The sequence below is a fragment of the Balaenoptera acutorostrata genome, chromosome 1 (assembly GCF_949987535.1).
Source record: "Balaenoptera acutorostrata chromosome 1, mBalAcu1.1, whole genome shotgun sequence".
Classification (NCBI taxonomy): Eukaryota; Metazoa; Chordata; class Mammalia; order Artiodactyla; family Balaenopteridae; genus Balaenoptera; species Balaenoptera acutorostrata.
This window is the reverse complement of record NC_080064.1, coordinates 147,257,214-147,282,302: the sequence shown is the minus strand read 5'-3', so window position 1 is coordinate 147,282,302 and position 25,089 is coordinate 147,257,214. Positions and strand designations below refer to the sequence as shown.

Genomic DNA, 25,089 nt, shown 5'->3' with positions numbered 1-25,089 from the left:
AGGACTTCTATATCACTATCTGAAGGGGAAATCATATATTTTGGTACTTAACATCTATTTTGAAAGTTGTCCTCACCCAGGAAGTAGGTTACTACTTTGAGAGCATATGTAAATCTTATCCCATCATTTTACATTGGTTAAATGCTTCACTTATCTTTGCCAATGAGCAGTCAAGCAAGTGCTTTTCTGTAAGATGCTAAATAATTGGGAGCCAAAATGGTGAACTGCTGAAATCATCATCTTCAAATTAGCAATGGCTTTTTATGTCAGGTTTTAATTTGAGGAGAAAGGAAAAAAGTATATTCCAATCCAGTTCGTAGGAACAGCTGTAATTAGCAGATGCCTGCAATGATAAAACTCAAGTAATTAAACTTCTTCATTTAAAAATCTGTTCAACAGCAACAAGAAAAAATGCATCAGTGGATTTTTCACTTGTCAAACCTCTGGAAAATGACCCATCTCTGTCATTAATTTTTATAATTTATGTGATTAGGCAAACAAACAAAAAACAAATAGGAAGAAAGAATGGAAGAAATTTTATTATCTTGGAAGAGAATGTTTTGTAGCCTACTTGTTTCTTTTATGGTCTTAATATATAGAAAGAGATGTTATTATGGAAATATCAGTCTATCTCTTTTTGCTTTTTTATGTTATTGTCAAATCCCGCAGAATGCAAGATGGCACTAGACAAAATGCTTTGCTATTTCCCTCTATTTCATTCCATTTCATTGAGCCCTAACCTATTGTTAGAATTTCATTTAGTTTCTTTCTGAGTTCTCTTGCTGGCCCCTTTGACAAATAAGTAAATAAGTTACTGGGGAAAGTCCTCATCCGTCATTCATTCCTTAAACTAATATTTATTGGCTCTCCTATGGGCCAAACAGGATTCTAGGCAGTGAACAAAATAGACTAAAATCCTTGCCTTCACAGAGGTTTTATCCTAGTGGAGGAAGAAGGACAATAAAACAAACAAGTAGAGACTAAATCGTAGGTGATAAGACTGATAGAGAAAAATAAATCAGGGCAAGGGAATGGGAAGTGCTGCTGTGGAGGGCTGGCAGTTTTAAAGCGAGAGAAAAGTCTCTCTGAAAGAGTGACATTTGAGCAAAAACCCAAAGGTGTGGAGGAAGGAGTCCTGTAAACAACTGCAGAAAGAACATTCCAGACAGAGGGAATGGACTTGGCAGGATTAAGAAATAGCAAAGAGGTCAGCACTGCTAGAGCAGAGGGAATGAGCAGGACAAGTCAAGCCAGTGACAGAAGGGACAGAGGGACAGGGCAAATCATGGAGGGCCATAGAGGCCATTGTCAGGACTTTGGTTTTTACTCTGAAACAGATCAAAAGTCATAGAGGGTTTGAACTAAGGAGAACCATGAAATGACACACATATTTTTTTTTAATTTAATTTAATTAATTTATTTTTTACACAGCAGGTTCTTATTAGTCATCCATTTTATACACATCAGTGTATACATGTCAAACCTCAATCTCCCAATTCATCACCCCACCTCCACCACCCCCACCACTTTACCCCCTTGGTGTCCATACGTTTGTTCTCTACATCTGTGTCTCTATTTCTGCCCTGCAAACCAGTTCATCTGTGCCATTTTTCTAGATTCCACATATATGCGTTAATATACAATATTTGTTTTTCTCTTTCTGACTTACTTCACTCTGTATGATAGTCTCTAGATCCATCCACATCTTTACAAATGACCCAATTTCGTTCCTTTTTATGGCTGAGTAATATTCCATTGTATATATGTACCACATCTTCTTTATCCATTCGTCTGTCGATGGGCATTTAGGTTGCTTCCATGACCTCGCTATTGTAAATAGTGCTGCAATGAACATTGGGGTGCATGTGTCTTTTTGAATTATGGTTTTCTCTGGGTATATGTCCAGGAGTGGGATTGCTGGGTCATATGGTAATTCTATTTTTAGTTTGTTAAGGAACCTCCATACTGTTCTCCGTAGTGACTGTATCAATTTACGTTCCCACCAACAGTACAAGAGGGTTCCCTTTTCTCCACACCCTCTCCAGCATTTGTGACACACATATTTTAAATTAACACGCTGGTTGTTGTGTTGAGCACAGACTACAGAGGATTAAGGTGCAGTAGACTCTATAGGAAGCTACTGCAGGGGTCCAGGCAAGAGAGGATGGAGGCTCAGACCAGGGGTTTACAGCACCCACGGTGAAAGACTCCTTGCAGATGGCTGCCCACCTAGCAGTTCTGGCAGATGAGTGCCAGGGGTTGACAGTCAAATTTTCTTAGAAAACCCTTTTTAAAAAAATCTATTGTCTTTAATAAAAAATATCAGAAAATTTTGAAAGCCAACAAGTCAACATTTATATGTGAGTGACTAGTATGAAAGAGCTCTTGCTAGTGAAACTGGAAACACAATACCTCTGTTTCTAAAGGCTGATGTTTATTCTTTGAAGTTCTTGCTTAGATGACAAGTAAATAGGAAAGCTCATTTGTTTTTACCCTTGCTATGGAAAATGCCTTCTGAATATAACCAGCTTACTTCCTTGCCTTAGTAAATGCTGTATAATGAACAAAAATAAATTAACTCAGTTTTCGATGATTGAAGATTTGCATTACTTCAGTATCCTAATTCTTGCCAATAGCCAATAATTCATATTAAATAAACATTTAGATATAGATGTACATGGTATATAAGATTGGCCTGAATTTCTACACTCTAGAAATTTGATTATTTGTTTTCAAATGCTTTGCATGTTTGTTTTTTGTTGCACATTTTTCTCCTAAGAGCAGATTGCAAATGAACTCTGGTTAATGAATTATGGCTAATCAAGATGCGTTTTTTTCCCTGTGATCTCAGCCTTTGAGGGCTACAGTGCACATCATTTGCTGACTCTACAGATGATTATGATACACACCAAATAATTACAGAAATTCATCATCTTGTTTCTGAAATAAACATATTCCTAACCTCAACCATGTTATTCAAAATATAGATCAAAACAGCCTCTTTTGTGATAAGCCTGTACTTTTATAATCTTCTCTGCTATTTTCTCTCCAGCAACATTTTTCTGGACTCGCAGGACTGCTAACCAGATTTTCAAACCAAGGGTTATTTACATCCTCCAGTACATTTCAGTGAAATTAATTTGAATTGTCCTCCTTTTCACCAGCTTCTCAATAAATCTTGCTGGCAGTCTAAATAGAAATATCATCAAGTCAGTCTAGCTTGTGGCAAAAATCAACACTGTTAAATGTTCTGCCCAGAGCTTGCATGGTCAAAGGAAAAAAAAAAAGGAAAAATGAGGAGAGAACTTTTCAATAAATATGAATACAACAGAATACAGAAAAATATGTGAAATTTCACAGTATATGGTAAAGAACAAAATCCCAAAGGAACGTTGCAAACACACCGTGATAGTTTTCTAGGGCTGCTATAACAAAGTATCAGAGACTAGGTGACTTAAGCAACACAAATTTACTTCTGATTGCTCTGGAGGCTAGGAATCTCAGATCAGGGTGCAGTTTTGATTTCTTCTGAGGCCTCTCTCCTTGGCTTGTAGAGGGCCATCTTCATGTTCACATGGAGTTCTTCCTCTATGTGTATATGTGTCCTAATCTTCTCTTTTTATAAGGACACCAGTCATATTGGATTGGAGCCCACCCTAATGACCTCATTTTTATTTAATTAATTCTCTAAAGCCCATCTCTCCAAACACAGTCATAGTCTGAGATACTGAATGGATGGTGGGGGCTGGGGGGAAGGGTACATAATTCAACCCACAACACACATTATTTAGGAAAAGTACATGGTATAAATCTGCTGTAACCTATTAACTGTTTAATGAGCCATGATTTTTGATTCTTTGAATGTGCTAAGCCCAGAATACAGCATTTGACATCCTCACTCCACATATGGAAAATGACCACTAAGTCTCCGTGTGACATGCAAACTCATGACAGAGACAGAAAATACTCAGAGGCACTAGCCCACTTTCTGTTCAGCATACGGCTCTGCTTTCAAGGGACAGCCATTAGCCAGGCTCAGTACATGTCTTATGAAGACTCTTTCTTTGCCAGGTGTCCCAACATTTTGTATGATTCATGAAGCCAGATGAAAAGAATTGTTTTGTGTTTTCTGAAAGACACCACAGAAAAAGACCTCCCTTTGCTCTTTATTTTTTCCAGCCATATTTGTAACACTGCAGCTTCCCACTTGGACCAGGGAGATGGAGTCCAACCCATATCAAGGCTAGTATTGGGTAGGTATCCATAGTGGTCATCATTTCTTGCCTCTCATGAACCTGGCTTCAGAACCCTTCTCAACATAAGAACTACCATGACTGTGACTGAGGTTGACACTTGAAATGAAACTTACTGAGCAACCCTGGCCCAAACAAAATGGGCTGCCAGAAGTTCCAGCTTGCCTCTTCCCACTAAGCAGCCCCTTCAGCCAGGGTTTACAATTACCAATTCAGTCTTAATTCTCGACTAGTCAAGCTAGGATTGGTCTCTGTGTTAGCAAGAACCGTTCTAAAATAGCAGGAATGAAACCAGGTTTTTCAGGTGGAGCCTGTAGTTTATACAATGTGAGGGAGGGGAATTTCCTTTTTTAAAAAAAGCATAAAATTATAGACAAAAGTTTATAGAATCTCTGCCAGGGCCTTGGAAGTGTCCCGTGCAAGTGAGAGGCTTGAAGCTTAAGCTTCATTCGCTTCAAATGGTATATCTGTCCCTGTCACAAGGAAGAAGCTGCCTCAAAATCAACTCTTCTATATTAAAAATTCACTCCCTCACTTCCCTTCCCCCATCCATCACTCATGCACTTCCCTCCTTCAGCTCCTGTATGTCTGCGTCTTGTTCTAAATAGGCTTTCCTGCTATTGCCTTTCTTTGACCTCCAGTCAGCTTGGTTCATGGATGGTAACAGAATGAGGAAGTTAGGCGATACAAAACTGGGGCTGAGCTTGAGAAGTACCAGGCCACAGAGAGTACTGTCATCTCATTTAGAAAGGAGCATGTATTTGGTTACTCTCCTTCTGAGATTAAACAGAAATCACATTTTGAGTGAACTAAAGACCAAGCTTCAATATTTAACAGATGAGGGCAACCACTCCTCTCTCATACCATTGAGAAGTGGGTATGGAGGTTTCTGGAAATTACGTGTGCAATTTATATAAAGAACCCAAAGCCTCCTAAGGAAAAGGAACTAAGATTACTACGTATTTCCACAGAGATTTAAAGTTATAAAAGCTAATGGGACAGACTGCATTGGCTTTGTCCAAGGCTGGATGTCAAAAAAAGCAATGAGACCCTTGAGGGAATAAGACATCATAACAGTTGACTGAGACTGAATCAGATGACTGGTCCCTGCCCTAAGACAATCAGAGGGGACATTGGTTCTGGATCTACAAGGTGAATGATACCACTTAGACTCCATAGAGGCAACACTGGTACTCTCCCCAAAAAGCTATGAACAGTAGGCAGGGTGAGAGACCAGTGGAACTACAGAGCTGTAACCTTGGAAACACAGACCTTCTTTAGGGCAGAGTGTTCATAGCTGAACATAAAACTGATGATAGAGGAACATCTTTTACACACTTACCTTCCTCTCTCGCTAGCCATCTTCACACACATCACTCAGTTTCCACAGCATTTCCTGGAGCACCCACGAGCCCTTGATTCCAGTTCTTCCCACTGGGGCAGTGACAGTGGCTTTGGCGGCAGTGGTATGTCTGGGATTCTGTTGCATTCCCAAGTATCTGGGAACCCTTTACAAGCCCTATATTAAGGAAGCTTTTTAGCATAGTGCAAAAGGTATGGATTTGGGAGTGAGAGAGACCTAAGTTTGAATTCTAGCTCCAACATATACGAGTTATATGATCTTAAGCAAGTTGACTTATCTCTGTAAACCTCAGTTCCTTCCATTGTAAACTGAAGTTATTGTGAGTAATAATTGAATGGATTTGTCTAAAATACCTAGCACCGTATCTAGCATAGCATGTCCTCAGTAAATATTTGTTCTTTGCCTTTGTACTACCAAAGATTTCCCTGGCAATGTTTGGCCAATAGGAAGTTTTAATTTGGAGTATTGAATCAAATCGTGCTCAAAACAAGCCTCTTGGTATCACCATCACCTGTACATCGCTCTTGTAATCCCACGGGAAGCTGTAGTCAGACCAATGTAAGAATATATGGAGAATAAAAAGACTGATCATAAATTGGCCTTAAGTTTGAACACTATATAAACAGTAGGAAACAAGATAAGAACACTAGGCATCAGTCAGCTCGGGTTGGATGACAAACCCCCAAAAATGTAGATATGCTGATGATGTGGATAAAGAACAAAATGCATATGGAATCAAATGACTAGAACCTGAAATAACTTGCTTTAGAGCAAGCAGGAAAGAAAGTAAGCAAATTGGCTTCAAGAAACTTTCCTGGCAAACCCCACCTCAGATGGATCACTTACTGTGAATTCTCTCCACCTTTAAGAATATAGGTTGGGCTTCCTCACTCTACACTTATCTCTATCCACAAATCATTTTATGTTTCAGGTTTTTGTCTCCTTAAATTTATTGTCAATTCCACCTGGGACAAAACCATAGTCTGTTTCTTTGGTATACTCCTCTTGGGTAGGAACACAAGAAATAAAGAAAAAATAAAGGAAAAAGAAGGGAGGAAGGAGGCAGCAAGGAAGGAAGGAGTAGGAAGAAAGCAGAAAGGAAGGCCAGCTTTGAAAGTAAGGCTGAACTTTGTGGTGAAGCATCCTGTGGTGAAATATCCCCATGCCAGGAACGCTGGCCATCTGCAAGCTGTTTGCTCTTGGCTGTTCTATTGAACTTGAGGCGTCCATCTTCTTGTAATAGATGCTTGTTGGAGAATTCAGCATAAGGAACCATCTGCCATGCTTGACCTGAATCATCAACAAAGGCAAAGAACTCATTTATAGCCCGTGTTGGTCATTAGTGACTAATTAAATGTGGGAAGCAAATGCAATACTTTCCAGGACAGCTGTTCCACATAGAGACAAGGCAACAAAAATATTTGCACAACTGGTTTTATAAAGAGTTCTGGGTTCTTCGAACCCAAATCCAGGTGTTTTCTATGATGACAGTACGTAAAACAAGAAATAAGTAGCACTGGCAGAAGAAGTTGAAAATGAGCAGTGCTGGAGTCCTCTTCAACCCTACCCACGATGATGGAGAGGAGATCATTACACCTGCCCAAACATGCTGCCTTCAAGAAGACCCCTCCCACCTCTCTGAATCCCCTTAGTGCTTTACAGGGCTCATGAGGCTCTTATGATGCACTGCACTGGATTATCATCCTTTGGATTCCTGTCTTTTTATTTCTACCACCTGTAGATTCCTTAAGGCAGTAACTTTGCCACATTCAACTCAAACCTTACGTAAGACTAAACTTAGAGCCTTTTACTGAGTCTACAATGAAGAAACATTGCTATAAATTAATAAAATTCTCATTGTCTTTTTGTTTGAAGTTTGTTATCTATTTCTTCATTTGGTCTTGAGCCCCCAAATCTAATCTATGGACTTTGTTAAACAAACACAAGGCGACATGATCTAATAGCAGAAACATGACTACGAGATTGGGAGCAAGAGTCTAATTCTGGTGCTTTTCCTAAATATAAAAGTGAACTTTGGTAAGTCACATATCTTTCTTTATACCTCAATTACTTCATCTATAAAACAAGGGAAAAGAATATCCACCATGCAAAGAAATAGGGGAGGGAAGGGAAAGGAATGGAAGGGAAGGGAAGGGAAGGGAAGGGAGGAGACATTTATTAGTGCCTATTGTTATGTCAGACACTGGGTTAGGTGCACATACATGAATCTCTCTGTGCAAGTCTCATAACAACTTTGCATCAGTTTCCCAGCTTTACAGATGAAGAAACTGAGACTCAAGGAAAATAAATAGCAAAAAACCAGTCAACTAGCAATTAGCAAAGTGAAAACACAGACTCAGAGAATCGAACTCCACAAAGTCGTCAGGTCAAGCCATTTGACACAGTGGGAGTCACTGAGCTGGCACATAATTGTTGTCAAGGATACGGAGGTGAACTAAACAGAAAGCTAAGTGTCTATGAGAGGATGAAACCAATAGGTGGAAACATACCCCCACCACTTTTTTTAAAAAGTCATTGAAACATATATACCTCCTTCTTTTGATCAGACAGAATTCCTATTACTAGCACAGTGAATTCATATTTAATATTTCACAATTACCCTGTAAAGCAAATATTCTCTCTAGGACTGCCTTGAAATCTATTCAGATATCAATAAACCCCTAAGTTAAGAAGAATTTACTGTGAGATGAATACCCTCCTATTTTGGTAATTGTTTAGGGAAGTTCACTGCTTAGTGGAAGGAATCACACAAGAGTGGGGCTAAGGTTCTCAGGAACTAAGTCAAGAAAGGTCAAATATTAGAGGACATGAAGGCTCTAAGGCTCTTCATCTTTCCCCAGTAGAGCCATTTGCATTTGGGCCTCAGACGCTACCAGGTAGAGTTAGGTGCGGTCTCTCCTCCCACTTAATCCATTTTGCTCTAAATTATTTAGAGATGAGAAGTCTCATGGGAGTAAAAAGCCTAGGACCCACATTCGCTCCATTGAAAGTCACAGGGCTTACCCCCAGGGATGTTAGGACATCAGTGTGAAGACAGAAAAACAGACATCCCAATTGGAAATTCACCATGGTGGTTGAGGGTTTCATAGTCCATGGGCATAGTGGCATGGACACAGTATGCAGCAGCTGCCCAAACTTGTCAAAAGTTGTCCTCTATATAAGTGCCTTGGAGAAAGTGTCTGTGTATAAACTGAAAGAGCTGTTGTATTAAAGTGCTCATTTGGGGCCCCAATACCCTTGTTTGGGGATTCTTCTCACTGGGCCTAGTATTGAAGGGGAATATGACCTTTTTCTCACCATGGACACCTGGGCAAGTCTACATTAGGGTCAGAGGGAACCATGGAAGCAAATGAGGTTTCAAGACCTGCAGGTGGGTCAGTTCACTAAGAAACATTCACTAACTTCCTTTCCCAACCCCACCAGCAAGGTGGTAGCGAAGAAGCATTAAAAGCATTATTTCTTGGCCCCAGTGTGCATCAAAGGGAACCTTACAAATACTTAGAGCAGGTAATCTTCAAAAAAGATGAAACACTCCTGTGAATAAAAAGGATTGGAGTCATGGTAATCTGTATAATAAACAGCAGCTAAGTGTTATTGATCCCTTTTCATAAAGCAAGCATTGCGCTCCACACATATCATTTAATCCTCAGACCAAGCCTAGGAAGGAGGTACATAATTACCTCCATCCAACAGATGAGAAAAATTAGGCTGACCCAAGATCACACAGCTGGCAACAATCAGATTCCAGAAACCATGCTTTCAATTTGTGCTGTCCACTACAGTAACCACTAGCCACGTGTGACCACTTAAATTTTAATAAAATTAAATAAAGTTAAAATTTTATTTTCCCGGTTGCACTAGCTACAGTTCAAGTGTTCATTAATCACATATGGTTAGTGATTACTGTATCAGGCAGTGCCAGTTGTACAGAAGATTCCCATTACTATAGAAAAATCTATTTGACAGTGTTATTTTAACTATTACACAAGTCTCAGGAAGGTTAAAGAAAGTAACTGCGTGTGCACACACACACACACACACACTCACATACTTTCCCCTCATGGCTCTCTAGTGGTTTTAGTGAGATGATCATCATCACAGCCAAGGATGACAAGAGAGAAACAGAACAGGAGTCAACAGTATCACCATTGGGGGTCATGGAGGGACTTGGAATGGTGGGAAATCACATAAGGCATTGAAGAGACTTCTGTGTGGATAACTCAAGAAATCTGTAAGATCAAGCCTCCTACTTAATTTCACATGTTAAAGGAGGAGCCCTCTGTTGAAGAAAGGCATAGATATCCATGTTACAAATATAAACGTGACCCATTTCGCTCACAAACTGGGAAGATGGGTATTCCATCAGTTACACAAGTAGCATAGACATAGCATATTTGACCAGCAGAGCTCAAGAAGAGTCCGTGTTTCTAAAATTTTCTGAACGGTTCCAAAACTTCTCTTAGAATAATGATTGTGGTAAGAAATCATAGTTAGTATAAGACCTGGAAATTTTAAAGCATTTTTTTTCTTAGTTGTGTAAAGAAATATATCAGAACGTTACAAATAAAATACTAATACGCTTGCTCAGCATGGCTTCTCTCAATAGTAGGAGTGCCATATTCTGTTGCTGAACTGATGTTTTTTTAGAATTAATATTTATACCAAAAGACGATTATACAATACAGACCTAGTTTAAAAATCTATCACAGGTTTCAATAAGTAAAATTTTAATGCTGTTTATATTTTAGGGATAAAATTTACCAGCTAGCTACAGTTCTGGATCACAAACCCAAGTAGTTATGATTTCAGGTAATATTATGAAACAGTCTCTAATTTGTATTTAAGAAAATAGCAAAATCCTTTTTGTTAAGTAGAATTTCACTTCTCTTCTCTCCCAGTAATTTTTATCATAAATTAATTTGATAGCAAACAGTACTCTTTACAAAAGATAATTTTACTTTTTAAATCAACAAATTTGATCCTACCACTATCCCTCCCCAAATCATAAGATATGAACCTGGTAAATTCACACTGCATAAAAGGTTACATGGTGAAACATCTCCCTGAGTTGGCTGTCTAGCTGCCCTCTTCCCCAGTTCTCTTCCCCAGAGCTAACCACTTTTTGCAGTTTCTGATATATCATTCCCAAGATATTTTATGTAGACACGGGCATAGGTGTGTACGTCACTTTTAAAAACACAAATGGAAACATCACAGTAACAATTGTTTCAGGCAAAAATCACTAATGGATGCTCAAATTAGTAGACAAGAAAGTATGATAAATAACAGGATAGTCACACAGTCTCAAATTAACTCCCCATAAGATACTTATTAATAAAAGAGGAAAATATAATAATTTGACCATGGAGAACTCTGGAAGACACCACCTTAACCAAGTGATCAAGTTGGCACCTCCAGTAACGAGTGGTGTCTCCAGATATGAACAGTGAAGTACACAACACCACTTCTACAATATTCTGGCCCCCAAAAAATTGTAACCTGAGTCAAATCACAAGAAAACATTAGAAAGACCCATCTGAGGAACACTCTACAAAATATGTGATGACTGCTCTTCAAAAGGATCAAGGTCATGAAAGGCAAAGACTGATGAGCTGGAGATGCTGCCCCAGATCAAAGTACCCTAAGGGACAGTAGTGGAAGAACTGAAAAAAAATGGCAAAAAGTCTGCAGATTAGTTAATAGAATTGCATCAATGATCATTTCCTAGTTTTGATCATTGTACCGCAGTTATGTAAGGTGTTAACTTTGGGGGAAACTAGGTGAAGGATAAACAGGAATTCTCATGCCATTTTTGCAACCGTTTGTAAATATAAAATTATTTCAGAATGAAAAGTAAATTTTTAATTAAAAACACAAATAGCAGTGTTCTGTATATACTTTTCTCCATCTTTCATTTCTCACTTAAAAATATGTCTTGAGGATTACACCACCTATATGTATAATATATATACATACATATATATACACAGATACATATATACATATATATAGCTACTGCATTTTTAATGGAATGTTCCATTTTATAGATTTATATTATATTAACCAGTTCCTTATTAATGAACACTAGGGCAATTCCCTAGCCTTTGCAATTAACATCCTTTTACGTAAAACTTTCTGTACACATAATAAAACCACTCTAAATGTACAGTAAATCAGTGGCTCCTTTCCTGTAAGACAGAATTCATGTTAGGGGTGCTCATGCAGAGTAACGGATGTGGCCAAGTCATCTATCAAATCCAGATTTGAGAAAAATAAAGTGTTATTTGCTGATACTATAAATTCTCAATGTTGCTGTTAAAATGAACTGATTTTTAATATTGTCTCATATATTGAACACATCTCTTTGACTTTTCCTTCTCTTGTAAATTCTTTAATTTGGGAGTACAGAAAAGCCAAATTATCACAAATTTTACCAATTAAGACATTTTAAACAAAACAAGATGAAATTATATCCTAAATTGGAAATTCAAATGAACCTATCTTCTCTAGGAATTAAGACCCTAACCAAATCATTGGTATACAGATTAGCTGTTCCAAAGATCTGTATCCTAAAGCATGCCTAAGATTTTAAGATAAGCTGGATAATTAAAGGATCTAAGTACACTCTAAATGTTGTAATAAAATGCTAAAATGCATTGATCTGCAAAAAAAGATTGTACTGATAATCAGAAAACTCTGAACGTCATAGAATAACCTTGCTTACTTTACATTTGCCACTTTAACTTACTTTAGCAACTGGACAAGCAGGCCATTCTAATCCGAAATCCATTCTAATGAAAGAGGAGAGTTGTCTTTTTTTTTTTAACTTTTTATTCTCATAATTCTGTTTCTCTTAAAGTCTTCTGTATTTTTTTTAACGTGGTTTTTCTCATCTGTCAAAGGAGGTGTTGAACTAAATATTTTTAAGACCTCTTCTAGCTCTAAGTTCAGCTGTAGAATAGTCCAAGCAGGATCATAATGTACACTGATACATGCAAATCCTCAGGGAAAGAGGTTTAAGCAGAGTTGAGAAAGGGAGGGTGAGGAGAGGACTGGATTATTATATCGTATTCCCAAGACGCCCTAGACCTCATGCCTGGAACCTGATTTAGGTCTCAGAGACGGCTGTCCCAGCCTTTCTGGAAAGTGGAGAGTAGAAAGAGGGACTGGGGAGACCATTTTCCAAGGTGGAGTGAGTTGAAGTGCCTGAGCTGTATCTGGGATACTGATTTGTGATCATTATTGAATGAGATTGAATGATTTAAGATTAAAAAACTGCATCATGTCATCGTTAAGCACACAGCTCTGCCCTTTACTAGCTCTGACCTTGGATAAGTCACTTAAATGCTTTGACCTCAGTTTTCTCATCTACAGGAGTACTTCCTTTATAGGTTATTGTGGTGAGTGACATAAAATAGTATAAAACCCACTTTTACATTATTATTGTTGTTGTTATTATTGTTATTACCATTGGGTCATTGGCCTAAAAACTGATTCAAGGCATTTAATACAGACAATTGTAATACTAAGCAAGCCATTAAGCTAAAAGAGCTGTAATAATTGATGAACAATAGAAGCCTTTCTATCAGCATAAGTAACAGCCAGGAATCAGTAGCAGCAATAAGAAAAGAAAGAGACAGATGGCCTTTTCCGGGTATTGATTGGAAGGCCAAACACCATTATTCTCATAATTCTTTCTCTTTTAAAGTCTTCTACATGTTCTTATCATTAAAACAGTGTCTCTAGAGCATTATGTTGGTTATTTCACAAAGCGAATGAAAAATTCCCTTCCATTCTTTAGCTTATAACAAACCAAGAATAAATACAATACAACAAACCAATAAACATTTGAATTTTCTCCTGAAGATCAAGTAAATAGAGCACTGGGTGAGGTGTAGAATCGCTATTAGGATTCTTTATTTTTTCACAGAGGACTTAATGGAGATGATGAGATATTAGGAGTTATCTGAAGGAAAAGTTAGGATGCTGTATTAGTTTCCTGTGGTTGCTGTAACAAAATACACAAGCTTGGCAGTTTAAAACAACAGAAATTTATTCTCTCACAGTTCTGGAGGCCAGAAGTCCAAAATTAGTATCACTTGAGCACAGTCTTCCCTAGAGCCCTCCAGAGATTCTAGAGGAGAATCTGTTCTTGCCTGTCCAGCTCCCCATGGCTGCTGGCATTCCTTGGCTTGTGGCTGCATCACTCCTGTCCATTTCTGTGTTCATACTACCCTCTCCTTCTCTGTGTCACCTCTCCTTCTCTCTTATAAGGACACTTCTGATTGGAGTTAGGGCCTACCTAGATAATACAGAATAATCTCACATTTCAAGATCTTTTATTTAATCGCATCTTCAAAGACCCTTTTTCCATCTATGGTAACGTTTACAGGTTCCAGAGGTTAGGATCTGCTATCTTTGGAGGTCAATATTCAGCCTACTCACGTAGTTCTTCCCTTTTGGGAAGAGCAGTGTTCAAGAAAGCTTCTAATCAAAGTAAGGCATGCAGAGTCTGTCACAGACACAGGAGCAAAGTGTTTGTGTTTTTGTTGCCCTTGTTGTTTGTCAGAGTATCTAACTGAGACCCTGAAGGAGAATGCACCTCCTGAGAGGTAAAATCCAATCAGCAGGGGATCTGGAAGAGAGAAAGAGCATGGTCACAGGCAAGCCCAGGGGTGATAGATCGCAGCTTCAGCAGGACACTGGGCTGGAAACCAACAGTACTTTCCAAAACCTACCTATGGGGTTTGAAGGGTCCACCCTGACACCAGCCAATCTTAGCCTCTCCACCAGGACCCCCAAGACTCATATGCAGCCAGAGGCTCAAGCAGAGACAGTCACCACAACATGCCGATCCGCCCCCATCTGCACTTCAGTTACTGGATTGCCCTTTCTGTTCACAGTTCGGTTGCATTTCCATCTCGTTCTACTCTTTCTACCAGATGGTCTGCTCTTTCTTATGATAGCTAAGAAAGATTTAGATGAAAATAAACCCTCTAGAGTCATCACCTAAATTTTAACTTAAGCTTAATACTCGTCTCAATATCAATTTTTACATTCATGGTCTTAGTAAAATGCATCGAGGGGTAAACAGGATGACAAAGACAAACTGCTTGGTTTCCCTTGGACCCTTTGAATGAAACTAAGGGAACTAAGCAATTTTCCAGGGAGCTAATGAATTTAAGTTATTTTTATCACTCTAACTTGGGCGTTGAATAATATCCTCCATGTGACAGCCTGAGAGCAACCACCAACCCTAGTTATAAGGGATTGATTGCTCTCTAGGAAATACAAGGGGCCTGTCCCAAGAGATGTTTCAGAGGAGAAACTATGTATGCTTTAGTTTCTCTGCTACAATGCACTCCAGCACGGTATATAATCCCCAGGCCCTACATCAATCCCTGGGTTCAAACCCTTGCTCCAAGATTTGTCATTCGTGTGAATTGCTTCAGAGGAATTCTTTTGAGGGTTAAATCAGATAATATATGTTTTATCTATCAATTTAGCTGGGCTACAGTGTCCAGTTATTCAAGCAAACATTAATCTAAATGTTGCTCTGAAGGTCATTTTGTAGATGTGATGAAAGTCCATAACCAAGTAATTTTAAGAAAGGGAGATTATCCTCGATAATCTGAATGGGCCAGATTTAATCAGTTGAAAGGTCTTACTAGCAGACCTGAGTCACCCCAGAGAAGGAGGAAATTCTGTTTGTGGAATGCAGCTTCAGCTCACACCCAAGAGTTCCAGCTTGTCCTTCCTAACAACCCAGCCTATGGACCCCCCACAATCGCATATGACAAATCCTCAAAATAAATCTCTTAATATATATTATATCTCCTACTGGTTCTGTGTCTCTGGTTGAACTTGAACTGGCACAACATGTAAAACAGAATAGAGACTGACACATAGTAAGGGCTCAGAAAATTTTTGTTGTTGGTGGTGGTGGTGGTAGTGATGGTGGTGGAATTGTTACACAACATAAACTTCTGGAATTTCCCAATACTTCCAGTTTCCAACATTATGTCCCACTGGTTCCAATAAGTACATTATTTTTTTGTCAGATCATGTGACTCAACTCTGGATTCAAAAAATACAGCTACTAAAATAATCCATTTACACTATTTTGTAATAACTATAAATGGAGTGTAACCTTTAAAAATTATATAAAAAATTACATAGTCCCACCTTATTTTTGTCAGTATTAAGTCTAATGAATTCCACACCCAGCCTCCAAAAAAAGGATAGATTTGGCCTTGGTTCAAAGGTAGCCTGTATCAGTGGACATGTTATTAGCTTGATTACAGTGATTATTTACTGATGTACATGTGTATTAAATCATCAAACTGTATGCCTTAAACATATGCTATTTTTAACTCAATTATATTTCAATTTTTAAAATGTAGCCTGTAAATAATTTTTTTTAAAAATACTCTGCTTAACAGACAAAGCAACATCACATTCCAAATCATGTCATGCAATTTCACAGACCAATAACTAATATGCTTCCCAATACAGATACATTCTTAGGCAACCATTAGCCTAGAGAAATTCTTCACTAATTTGTATTAGTACAAATTCTACACTGACATTTTTTAAAGCCTAGGAATTATATTATTACTTTCAGTTAGCTTTTCTTGTACTTCCAATAGTCTTTAAATATATGAATTTTCACCTCCTTTCTTCCTCTGTTATTTTCCATTTAACATGACAGGATTCCTTAAGCCTCTATTAACAGCTTTACTGTATCCATAATTGCTTCAAGTTTGTAGCAAGAGGCATACAAACAACTCTTAGACCTAGTAAATTTGCATTTTCTACTTACCAAAATGTCCCATGCAAATTTGAAGTATCATACAAGGTATTTTTCACTTTTTCTTTCTAATAGTCTCTGTTACTTCAATACTGTTGTGTCCTCCAGAAGTATGATTTACTGACTCAGTAAGTGACTTCATTTGAAAGTCACTTACTGAGCATCAACTTGAGCAAAAAGAATGTATTGCATTTCCTATCTCATGGAGTTTTTGACAAGGATGAGAGATAAACACAAATAACTGTATTATTTGGAAGACTGATATCTGCCATTGGGATGGTTCAGACAGTGTTACGGTGATTCTGAGAACATAAAGCTCACATCTGGTTGAAATGGGTGATGAAACTGAGAAAAGCCTAATGGTAGAGATGACTTCTGAGAAGATTCTTAAAGAACGGCTAGGATTTCAACAGCCTGGCAACAAAGTAAGGGCCATTTCAGAAAATGAAAACAGCACATGAGTCCTGGGAAGTGACTCACTTTGTACATGAATAAAGTGAGAGCCAGACGAGAACTTGCCCATGCAAAACTAGGGCATGCAGCTAGTTAGTAGTAATAACCCCAAGAGAGTCCAGAAACCCAAGGAAGCCTGTACAGTATCTTTTGTCCACAGTTCCCTGTTCCTTCTAGTTACATTATGAGACAGATCTGAACGGCTGGGCCTTCTATTAAGAGACCATCAAGACTAAACTCTCATGCCTTATATCCCTTTCTGTTCAACCACTCTCAGAACTCTAATGTCCTATCATTCATCCACCCATTGCCCTCCAGTCTGGATCCCATAGTCCTATGTCCACCCTCTCCATTCTCCTCTACCCTCTTCTTCACTGGGCCATATGGAACCCCCAGTCTGTCTTCCCTTTCTCTGAATGGTTCCTTCACCTTCTTTCTCTAATTGAAATCTTATTCTTCCTAAGGACACAAGCAGAGTTTGCTTCTTTCTTTACAGCCCATGAACTTCAGGTGCTGGTTGGTGTCCTCCTAGCTCCCAGTGCTACTTTCAAAGCTTTCATCTGCCCCTTTTTTTCTTTAAAATACCCAGCTCGTTTGAAGCCCATACCATAGGACTACAATTCCCTCACTTCCACTTCCTTATAGAGCACATATATCAATGTCCTGATCACTCCCCCACTTACCAATGACTTTTTTCTCAGCTCATCACCCTTCATTTCCTCATTATCTTCCATGCCCAGAAAATCACTCTCCCCCTCTCTCCCTCCTTCCTACTTGCCTGGAACATCAAATCTGATTAAACTCAACTCTGGCCATATTCTAGAAACTGAAGTTTGATAGAGAAAACCATTTATGTGTATGGTGTTAGGGAGTGTTCTAGTTTCATTCTTTTACATGTAGCTGTCCAGTTTTCCCAGCACCATTTATTAAAGAGGTTGTCTTTTCTCCATTGTATATTCTTGCCTCCTTTATCAAAAATAAGGTGACCATATGTGCATGGGTTTATCTCTAGGCTTTCTATCCTGTTCCATTGATCTATATTTCTGTTTTTGTGCCAGTACCATACTGTCTTGATTACTGTAGCTTTGTAGTATAGTCTGAAGTCAGGGAGCCTGATTCCTCCAGCTCTGTTTTTCTTTCTCAAGATTGCTTTGACTATTCAGGGTCTTTTGTGTTTCCATACAAATTGTGAAATTTTTTGTTCTAGTTCTGTGAAAAATGCCATTGGAGAGGGTGTGGAGAAAAGGGAACTCTCTTGCACTGTTGGAGGGAATGTAAATTGATACAGCCACTATGGAGAACAGTATGGAGGTTCCTTAAAAAACTAAAAATAGAACTACCATACCACCGAGCAATCCCACTACTGGGCATATACCCTGAGAAAACCATAATTCAAAACAATGTACCCAAATGTTCATTACAGCTCTATTTACAATAGCCAGGACATGGAAGCAACCTAAGTGTCCATCGACAGATGAATGGATAAAGAAGATGTGGCACATATATACAATGGAATATTACCAGCCGTAAAAGGAAACGAAATTGAGTTTTTTGTAGTGAGGTGGATGGACCTAGAGTCTGTCATACAGAGTGAAGTAAGTCAGAAAGAGAAAAACAAATGTCGTATGCTAACACATATATATGGAATCTAAAAAAAAAAAAAAAAGGTTATGAAGAACCTAGGGTCAGGACAGGAATAAAGATGCAGACCTACTAGAGAATGGACTTGAGGACACGGGGAGGGGGAAGGGTAAGCTGGGACAAAGTGAGAGAGGGGCATGGACATATATACACTACTAAATGTAAAATCAATAGCTAGTGGGAAGCAGCTGCATAGCACAGGGAGATCAGCTCCGTGCTTTGTGACCACCTAAAGGGGTGGGATAGGGAGGGTGGGAGGGAGGGAGACGCAAGAGAGAAGAGATATGGGGATATATGTATATGTATAGCTGATTCACTTTGTTATAAAGCAGAAACTAATACACACACAAAAAAAGAAAAGAAAACGATTTAATACCCCTAATTAGTTCCACAATAAATTCATGACTCAGAGTCACAAATGGATACCTGATACTTCCCGGCATGTACTCTACTTACACTTCCCCAGTACATTGCGTTCCAACTCTCATAGACAACTATTACATACTTCCTCCTCTCTCTTCAAACATCACCTTAGCCCTTGACCCTACCTCATATTTTCCTGAGAAATAAGAAGCAATTTAAATGGTGTTCCCTTGTCTTTCTTTTTTTTTTTTTTTTTTTTATTTATGGCTTGTTGGGTCTTCGTTTCTGTGTGAGGGCTTTCTCCAGCTGCGGCAAGCGGGGGCCACTCTTCATTGCGGTGCGCGGACCTCTCACCATCGCGGCCTCTCCCGTTGTGGAGCACAGGCTCCAGACGCGCAGGCTCAGTAGTTGTGGCTCACAGGCCCAGCCGTTCCGCGGCATGTGGGATCTTCCCAGACCAGGGCTCGAACCCATGTCTCCTGCATTAGCAGGCAGACTCCCAACCACTGCGCCACCGGGGAAGCCCCCCCTTGTCTTTCTGTTAATCTACTTTCTTCTGTACCTATTCTTTCTACCTTCCTTCCTGACATTACTTAGATGTGTCTGTTCTTCTAAAAAAAAGCCCACCTGCTTCACTGGGACCTCCTGATCCACATCCTCTCATTACCTTGCAGTTTTGCCTTCTCTCTCCTGCATCATCCATTTTTTCCACTCTTCTGAATCCGTCTCATCTGATGTAGTTGACCTGGTCTTAAAAATCACCCTCCCTTGACCCAAAGTACGTTCTAATTTTCACCACATTTCTTTCCTTCTCTATACAGCAAAAACCTCAAAAGAGTAACTATACCTCCTCTCTCCACTTTCTTACCTCCCAATCTCATCTTGATCACTCCAGTCAAGCTTCTGATTCTTCCATTTTCCAGTCAGGTCACCAATAACCTGATGTTGCCAAACCTAATGGACACACCTGAGCCTCCATCTTACTGAGACTTTTAGCAACATGTAGCTTTATTGACCAACTCCTACTTCCTGAAACACTTACCTCTCTTGGCCTTAATGTCACCCACTCTCCTAATTTTCTTCTTACCTCACCGGACTTTTTTTTTTTCACTCTTGAGCTCCTCTGTTTCTACTCAAGCTCTGAACTTTGGGGTGACCTTGGATTTTCTCCTTTTCTCAACCTACATTTATTTCCCAGGTGATGTCACCTGAGTCTCTGGTTCCAGTCACTTCCACCAGCAGAGTATAGATCCCTGACTGGCCTCATAGTCTTTAGAGACAAGCAAGGATGATTCCAGGAAGAAATTAGGTTGTACTTAACCAAGCATACTCCCCACCAAAACCAGACAGGGTTCCAAGGTCACATCCTCAGGTTCACTCACATGCCCAGTTCTCCCCAAATAATAGTCTTTCCACAGGACAGGACATCACACAGGCTTCTCCAGATCTATCCTTTCTGTTTAATGTTCACGGTCCCACTCTGAAGCTCCAGAAGTCCCTCTTCCTTCCTTTCCCAAGTCCATTTCCTGTCACAGAATATTTCAAAGTGAAATCCAACACAACCACCTCTCATTTGCACAGATCTCCTGACTCTGAATCCAGGATTTTTTCCTTTACGTCAGGCTGCCCCTCAGACTTTTACTGATAAGTAAATTTCATTTTATGCTACCCTATATATGTCTTTTGCATGAGATTCTTATCCTCTACCCATCACCCCTCAAAATAACTGACCAGCCATACACGGCTCTATAAAATACTAGCAGGCAATGCACTGTGGCACAGAGTTTATTTTTCCAAACAAGTAAAACAAATGCTTGGCTTAAAAATAATAAACACTTTATACTCAGGCATATAAGCAATATTTTAACACAATATTTGTTTTCTCCTGTTTTCCTTTGCAACAATCTATTACTATGTCAGATTTCAAAACAAAAGCTAGTTTCCACAAGAAGGGAAAACAGATTAAGGCAAACAAGGAAGAAGGGAACAATGTTTGCAACATTTGGATTTGAAATATTACATAGCTTTCTCAGAAACACTGATGTTTGTTGGCACTTTACTACTTTTAATCCTGAGCATGAAATTCAAATTGCTATGGAGACAAAACTATATAACTATGAACAAAACAAACAACACACTGGTCCCTTCCTGGTGTGAACTTTGGATAAATATGGCAACTCTTTCCAATTGCGAGTAATGTACCTCTCCTTCTCTAGCCACTTTAAAATAGGTTGGATTCTAAACTGCCAGGAAGGATTCAAGTGACAACTAAATTAAGGTATAAAGAAAAGTCTCATTTCATATTTCTCATAGCATGTTCTACTGACAATGCATTGGGTAATGACATTTATGATAAAGTCTATACTTTTGTTGGGGTTATGAATCATTTATTTTTCACTATTAACAGGAACCAGACATTGCCTCATTACTGTCTTGTCTAAGAAGTATGTCTTGCAATGAATTTTGGTAAGGTCAATTTTTTTTCCCATTAGAGTAGTATGTGTGTTAAAAATTAAAAGTAAGATTATTAGATGACCTAAGTCAGTGGTTTTAGAACTATAAATCTGTGGCTAGTAAGTATTAATTCCTTTTTATCAGAAATTCTGAGACTGCATAAGAAAGAAGTACTGGAGCAGTCAGATTCCTGAGACTTACTGACCATCATTGAACTAGGTACAGAGGAAGGGACCACAAAATAACTATGTTCTAACTTTGGGTACCTCAGAGGACATAGAGGTAGATTATCCAATACCACATCCATTTGCTACTTGATCTTGGCATTTAAGGTATATTCTTGAGCCAAGAGTTCAGTTGATTACTGAACTATGATAAAGGCAGGCATGATCCTGAGTGGCCTAAATGTTTTAAGAGCTCTATTTCAATGTCAGCTCCACCTTGTACCAGCTACATGACTCTAGGCAATTTGATTAATCCCTTAGCTTCAATTTTTTCTTCTGAAAATCAGATTGCTAATAGGTAACCTCGGCAAAACTGTAGTTTGGACTTAATTATGTAAATGTACGTACAGTATCTGGCTCCCAATAAATGTTAGTTCCTTTCCCTTGCACAATTTTATATCAGGAATCAGTGGCAGATCCCGTCATATCACAATTGCTTACTGATTCACTTGGGTATTCACAACAGTATTCACTTATATGTTGCCTCTTTAGAGATAAAAAGATTTCTAGGGCTTTGGAGCTAATGACGAGCCACCTCCATCTGATACCCATCATTGATAGAATGCACAGCTTACAAATGCTGTTGAGGCGGATGGTGGCCGCCGCGGGGGCCGGGGGTGGGGGTGGGGGTGGGGGTGGAGCCAGGCCTGCAAGGGGCCAGGCAAGATGGCGGCCATAGAGACCAGTCAGTGCCCCTGACCCTGGAATCGCTGCCCACTAATCCCCTGCTCCTCATCTTATCCTTCTTGGACTACCGAGACCTAATCAATTGTTGCTATGTCAGTCAAAGACTTAGTCAGCTATTAAGTCATGATCCGCTGTGGAGAAGACATTGCAAAACATACTGGCTGATACCTGAGGAAGAGAAAACACAGAAGAACCAGTGCTGGAAATCCCTCTTCATTGATACTTTTCTGATATAGGAAGATATATTGACCATTATGCTGCTATTACAAAGGCCTGGGATGATCTCAAGAAATATTTGGAACCCAGATGTCCAGGTGGTTTTCTCTCTGAAAGAGAGTGCTCAAGAGGAAAACCTAGATGCTGCAGAAGCTCAGATGGGCTGCAAAGTTCCAGATGATTATCGATGTTACTATCATATCCACAAGGGGCAGAAGTTAGTGGTTCCTGGGTTGTTGGGAAGCATAGTGCTGTCTAATCACTATCTTTCTGAGGATTTGTTAGACATCTATACAGCTGCTGGAGGCTTCCAGCAGAGACAGGGACTGAAATATTTTCTCCCTTTAACTTTTTGCATACATAATGGTTTGAGTCGGTACATAGCAGTGGAAGGGCTGAAACAAAAATGAAGTCTTCTACTGATCTTGGAGAGACAGTAGTGTGTGGTCCTGAAGAGAGATCTTAGTTCTCTGCCCAGGAATTGAACGTGGGTCACCTGAGTTGAAAACCAGGAATCCTAGCCACTAGACCACCAGGCGCTAGAGGCTAGCAGCAAAGTGGCCCTGGCTCTTTCCCCTGTTTGAAAGCAAGAATATTTCAAGGAGGCAAAAATTGTAAAAACAGGTACAAAGTTTATTATTAGAGATACAGCATAACATGTGGGTGAGCACGCAGAGAAGCAGTTTGTTTATTTAAGTCAGAAGCAAGGCAGAAATACACACCCAGAGAGAAAGAGTATGGGCGTCCTAAATGAGTAGCACAATAAAGAGGTGATTTAAATCACTTATATAGGACAGTCCTTCTGGGTTTTTGTTTACCTTTGGCCAATTTTCTTATTTCTTTCTTCACACCTGACCTGCCCTAGGACCCTCCCCAACATGCGTGCGCAACTTTTTGCTAAGATGTATCCCACCCCAGAGGCCTGTGGGGGGTATGTCCACACTTATTATGGGGTGGCGTCCCCTCCCTTTTTGACCCCCAAGGAGGCATCCTGCGCATGTGCAGACAGGGAAGTTTTCCTTGACCTCAGGAGTGGTCATCTTATCTCTTTACTTCAGCAGAGCTCAGCTTCTGCCACTAGCTTTGTCCTTGGAGCGTCTGCGTGAGAACAAAGCTTCAGTTTTTCTCCACTTGACAAACTCCAGCTGTCCAGCCCAGGGGCCCATCTATCTCCTACCTCACTACCAAATGTCCAGACCAAATGGCTCGGAGTCCAGCTGCTACTGACATGTTTATCATAGGTGCTACTTTTACTGACTGGTTTACTTCTTATGTCAACAATATTGTATCAGGTGGCTTCCCTATCATCAGAGACCAAATTTTCAGATATGTTTATGATCCAGAGTGTGTAGCAATGACTGGTGATATTACAGTTTCAGTTTCCACATCGTTTCTGCAGGAACTTAGCTCTGTACACCCACCCCACTATTTCTTCACATACCGAATCAGGACTGAAATGTCAAAAGACGCACTTCCTGAGAAGGCTTGCCAGTTAGACAGTCGCTACTGGAGAATAACAAATGCTAAAGGTGATGTGAAGGGACTTCCCTGGTGGTCCAGTGGTTAAGACTTCACCTTCCAGTGCAGGGGATGCAGGTTCAAACCCTGTCAGGGAGCTAAGATCCCACATGCCTTGCAGCCAAAACACCAAAAACATAAAACAGAAGCAATAGTGTAACAAACTCAATAAAGACTTTAAAAATGGCCCACATCAAAAAACTCTTTAAAAAATAAATAAATAAATAAAGGTGATGAGGAGGAAGTTCAAGGACCTGGAGTTGTTGGTAAATTTCCAATCATCAGTCCAGGCTGGGTATATGAATACACAAGTTGTATATTCATATATAACATCATGCTATATGGAAGGATATTATAGCTTCCTTTTTTTTTTTACTTTAAAGACAAGATCTTTAATGTCACCATTCCCTGATTCCATATGGCATGTCCAACACTCAGGGTGTCTATAGCTCGATTGGAAATGGGTCCTAATGAATAAGAAGAAATGCAAGAGAAAGAAGAGGAGGAGGAAGAAGTAGACGATTATGACAATTTGGCAGATATGGATGAATCTGATGAAGAATACGAGGAGGAGAGATGGAAGAGAGTCTTTGATGTTCCCATTCAAAGATGCCACTGCTCTCGTCTTTTTTTAAGCAAGCCTCTGCTGATGGAAGCCCTGGGATGAATCCAGCCTGTTAAACAAATTTCTCAATAATGTAAATAATCAAATTGTTCTCAGCTTATAGCAGTAAAACTAGCATGAAATATCATGCCAGGCCCTGGGTTCTATGAGATGCTACTTTAGGAATTGGATTGTTTGGGTTTGCTTTGTGTTTTTGAGGTAGAGGAGGAAATGGGAATCTTTTTTTTCTCTAGTGGGAAAATAGTTCTCTAGAAATGTCTAGAACAGACATTTCTTTGTTTAAAAATATTTTATACTTATAAAAGTATGGAAATGGGAGAGAAGTGTTTTGAATAAGGATTTAAAACGAGGCAGAAATACCTACACAAGGATAGAGAGAAAATATGTGACAATGATTCTGTGAAAAGACTTATAAGTTATTTAGAAATGAACAGAATTTGTAATTAGGCTAATCCATTTAG

General features: G+C 39.3%; 1 pseudogene; it reads left to right on the top strand.

Annotated features, from left to right (window-relative positions):
- The window catches only part of LOC103012339 (F-box only protein 3-like), a 69,758-nt pseudogene extending 45,088 nt beyond the window's left edge, over positions 1 to 24,670 (top strand).
- The last annotated feature ends 419 nt before the right edge of the window (positions 24,671 to 25,089 follow it).